The sequence below is a fragment of the Lathyrus oleraceus genome, chromosome 1, assembly GCF_024323335.1.
Source record: "Lathyrus oleraceus cultivar Zhongwan6 chromosome 1, CAAS_Psat_ZW6_1.0, whole genome shotgun sequence".
NCBI lineage: Eukaryota > Viridiplantae > Streptophyta > Magnoliopsida > Fabales > Fabaceae > Lathyrus > Lathyrus oleraceus.
This window is the reverse complement of record NC_066579.1, coordinates 138600465-138605241: the sequence shown is the minus strand read 5'-3', so window position 1 is coordinate 138605241 and position 4777 is coordinate 138600465. Positions and strand designations below refer to the sequence as shown.

General features: G+C 39.8%; 1 non-coding gene across 1 annotated transcript; it reads right to left on the bottom strand.

Moving 5' to 3' along the window:
• Window positions 1-707: 707 nt before the first annotated feature.
• On the bottom strand, window positions 708-814 carry LOC127117198 (small nucleolar RNA R71). The gene has a single exon (XR_007801955.1). It is a non-coding gene; the product is annotated as a small nucleolar RNA R71 (small nucleolar RNA).
• Window positions 815-4777: the final 3963 nt, after the last annotated feature.

Sequence of the window (4777 nt, the reverse complement as noted above, 5' to 3'; positions counted from 1 at the left end):
CTTATTTTGATTGCCTTTGATAAACACCATAACGACAGATAACGATAGATTGACACTTGGTCTCTGTGGATTCGACAATCTTTTATATTACTCTGACGCGTTCGTATACTTGAGAAACACCGCATCAAGTTTTTGGCGCCGTTGCCGGGGAGCAATTTCGTCAAATTTCATGTTCCTGTTGTTATATCGTTTAGACTTAGGCTATTTTCCGCCGGTCAATGCGAAGAACTCGTAGCACCGGAAGTTTAAGCTTAGTATACCCTCTGGCGGAACCTGGACGTTACGCTCGCGCATGTTTATTCTTTCATAGAATTAAGAGAGCTATGGCCGAAGATCAAAACCAAAGAGCTCTTAAAGATTTCGCTCAACCATCTAATGAAGAACCTAGTTCTAGTATAGTAAACCCAACCATCCAAGCTAATAATTTTGAACTTAAACCATCCCTGTTGCAACTAGTGCAACAGAGACAATTCGCAGGTCTCGCTATTGAGAACCCAAACCAACATTTAAAAATATTTCTTCAATTAGCAGACACTTTTAAAACCAATGGAGCTTCTCCTGAGGCAATACGTTTAAGATTATTTCCTTTTTCCCTCAGAGATAAAGCAATATCATGGTTAGATTCCCTTCCACCCAATTCCATTACGACTTGGGATAACCTTAGAAGAGTTTTCCTTGCTAGATATTTTCCCCCGAGTAAGACCGCCGTTCTTCGAAACCATATAACTAGATTTACCCAAAACCAAGGAGAATCGTTGTTCGAAGCTTGGGAGAGATATAAAGAGTTGTTACGAGCATGCCCACATCATGGTTTAGAAAATTGGTTAATCATTCAAACCTTCTATAATGGACTTCATTACAACACAAAGATGACCATTGACGCTGCTGCAGCTGGTGCTCTGATGAAAAAACCTTATCCTGAAGCTAGTGCCCTCATCGAAGACATGGCTCAAAACCATCAATCATGGGGAGTCGAACGAGCGACAGTTGAGAAGAAGGAAGCCCAAGGAGAAGTGCATGAATTAAGCTCTATAGACATGATGCAAGCTAAAATGGACGCATTAGCCCTTAAAATCGAGCATATGTGCATAAACCCGAATACTGTAGCCGCAGTTTCGTCGGATTGTGAGATATGTGGAACCAAAGGACACCAATCTGCAGAATGCAGTCTATTAAACGAAACCCACTCTGAGCAAGTGAACTTCACCCAAGGGAACCCATACTCGAATACCTATAACCCTGGATAGAGGAATCACCCGAACTTCTCCTATAAAAACAATAACCCAATCCAAAATAATGCACCTCCGAGACCTAGTTATCAAGCCCCAAGATCAAATCAACCTATGCAACCTGTACCACCAAAGCCGAGCCTTGAGAAAATTATGGAAAATTTTATCACCGCTCAAACCCAACAAAACAAGGAGTTCATGAACCAAAACATTCATGTTAACGAATTGATTACTCAGCTAGGAACCATGGTTGACCAAATAGTTACTCATACCAAGATGCTTGAAACCCAGATCTCTCAGGTAGCTTTAAACCAAGCCCCTCAGACTACACCTGGAGGACAACTTCCTGGACAACCTCAACAAAATCCGAGAGGACAAGCCAATGCCATTACCCTACGAAGTGGGAACGCTTATGATGAGCCACCAAACCCTAGATTGAGTGAACCCGAAACTTCTAAGGAATGTACCAAACCCACGGACGAAGTAAAGGAACCAGAGGAACCTGAAAACCAGGAAGGTCAAGATAAAGGAGAAGAACCTAAAGACAAAACTTACGTACCACCTCCGCCATATAAACCACCTATACCATATCCCCAAAGACTCAAACAAACCCAGATCAATAAACAGTATCAAAAATTTATTAAAGTTATAGAAAAACTTCATGTAGAAATCCCTTTCACAGAAGCCATCACCCAAATACCTTCTTATGCAAAGTTTCTCAAAGACATCCTTACCAACAAACGTAGACTTGACGATCTGAAGCCTTTGGAATGTAATGCTATTTCCGAGGACAAATTAGCAAAGAAAGATAAAGATCCTGGAAATTTCTCCATTCCTTGCCTTTTGGGTAATCATGTCATCGAAAAAGCTTTTCTAGACTTAGGAGCTAGTGTGAGCCTATTGCCTTTAGAAGTTTGTGAGAGGTTAAACTTAGGAGAATTACAACCCACTAAGATGTCACTTCAGTTAGCCGATAGATCTGTTAAATATCCGATAGGCATTTTAGAAGATGTTCCTGTTAGGATAGGTCAGTTATATATCCCTACTGATTTTGTTGTCATGGACATCAAAGAGGACAATGATATACCAATCCTTCTAGGTAGACCATTCTTATCGACTGCAGGAGCCATAATAGATATCAAGAAAGGAAAGTTGACATTTGAGGTAGGTGACGAGAAAATAGAATTTATACTTTCGAAATTTCTTATGGCACCTGTGATGGGAGACTCGTGTTATGCCTTAGATATCATTGATGAATGTGTTAGAGAATTAGAACAAAAAGAAATTATAAAAACAATTACGTTACCATTAACTCTCATAAGGGAAGATGATGACTTTAAGAACCCCTACATCGATGATAACCTTTACGAATGTTTATCCCTTACCCCAGATCCTATGCCATTCCCTAAGAAACCAACCTTAGAACTTAAGGAACTGCCTAAGAACCTGAGATATGAGTTCCTCGATGAAAAGATGAACCGTCCAGTTATAGTTAGTGCTACCTTGAGCCAAAAGGAAACGAACCAACTTTTAGACGTTTTACGAAGATATCCCTCAGCCTTAGGATATAAGATCTCTGACCTGAAAGGTATAAGCCCATCCGTATGCATGCATCGGATTTCGCTCGAAGAAGATTCAAAACCCTCTAGGGAACATCAGAGAAGAATAAACCCTATAATGAGTGATGTTGTTAAAAAGGAAGTTCTTAAGTTACTTGAGGCAGGTATCATCTACCAGATCTCGGATAGTAAGTGGGTGAGCCCTGTGCATGTAGTACCTAAAACGGGAGGCATCATAGTCGTGCAAAACGATAAAGGTGAACATGTAGCAAAACGTTTAGAAGGAGGATGACGGATGTGTATAGATTATAGAAAATTAAATAAAGCAACAAGGAAGGATCATTTCCCTTTACCATTTATAGACCAGATGTTGGAGCGTCTAGCCAGACACTCTTACTTCTGCTATCTAGATGGATACTTTGGATTCTTCCAAATACCTATCCACCCCGAAGATAAAAAAACTACCTTTACATGCCCTTATGGAACTTTTGCCTACAGAGGACTGTCGTTCGGCCTCTATAATGCCCCAGCTACTTTTCGACGCTGCATGATGTCAATCTTTGCAGATCACCTAGATGGTATCATGGAAGTGTTTATGGACGATTTCTTGGTTTGCGGATTTGATTTCCATAATTGTCTTGCTAACCTTGAGAAAATCCTGGAGAGATGCGTGGAGGTGAACCTCGTGCTAAATTGGGAAAAGTGTCATTTCATGGTGACCGAAGGAATAGTTTTAGGACATATAGTTTCCGAAAAAGTTATAGAGGTAGATAAAGCTAAAATAGAAGTTATAGAAAACCTAAAACCACCAAAAACCATCAGAGAAGTCCGAAGCTTTCTTGGACACGTTGGATTCTACCGGCGTTTTATTAAGGACTTCTCCAAAATAACTAAACCTTTAACCGGACTTTTAATGAAAGATGCTGAATTCATTTTTGATGAAAAATGTAATGACGCATTTAATCTTTTAAAGCAAGCATTAGTATCAACACCCATTATGAAACCACCTGATTGGTCGGAACCTTTCGAGATAATGTGCGATGCTAGTGATTATGCAGTTGGATCCGTTCTAGGACAAAGGAAAGATAAAAAATTACATGCCATTCATTATGCCAGTAGAACCCTAGATGCTGTCCAACTTAACTACACAACAACTGAAAAAGAATTACTCGTTGTAGTTTTCGCTATAGACAAATTTAGGTCTTATCTAGTAGGAGCAAAAATTATAGTTTACACTGATCATGCTGCCATTCGTTACCTATTAAGTAAAAAAGATGTAAAACCCAGATTACTCCGATGGATTCTATTACTACAAGAGTTTGATTTAGATATAAGAGATAAAAAAGGCACTGAAAATGTAATAGCCGGTCACCTTTCTAGGTTAGAACATCTAAAACCTGAACTAGTACCCATAAATGATGACTTCACCTATGATAGACTGATCGCTAGAGTAGAAACCATTGAAGATAATAACCTAGATCCTTATGAGCACCCTAAGAATTCTTTAGCAATAAGTAACGTACCCTGGTATGCAGATTCCGTTAATTACCTAGCTGCTGATATAGTACCCCCTGATCTTGACTACCACCGCAAGAAGAAATTCTTCCACGATGTGAGAAACTTCTATTGGGACGAACCGCTCCTTTTCAAAAGGGGTAAAGATGGCATTTTTTGCCGTTGGGTTCCAGAAGAAGAGGTAAATAATATTATCGAGCATTGTCATTCAGCATCTTATGGTGGACATGCGAGCACATCTAAGACATACGCCAAGATTCTTCAAGCTGGCCTATTCTGGCCTACCATGTGGCGTGATGTCTATGCTTGCATTGTCAAGTGTGATAGATGCCAACGCATTGGAAACATTTCAAGGCGTGATGAAATGCCTCTAAGAAACATTCAGGAAGTAGAACTCTTTGACGTATGGGGTATAGATTTCATGGGACCTTTTCCACCATCCTTAGGAAACAGGTATATCTTAGTAGCTGTAGA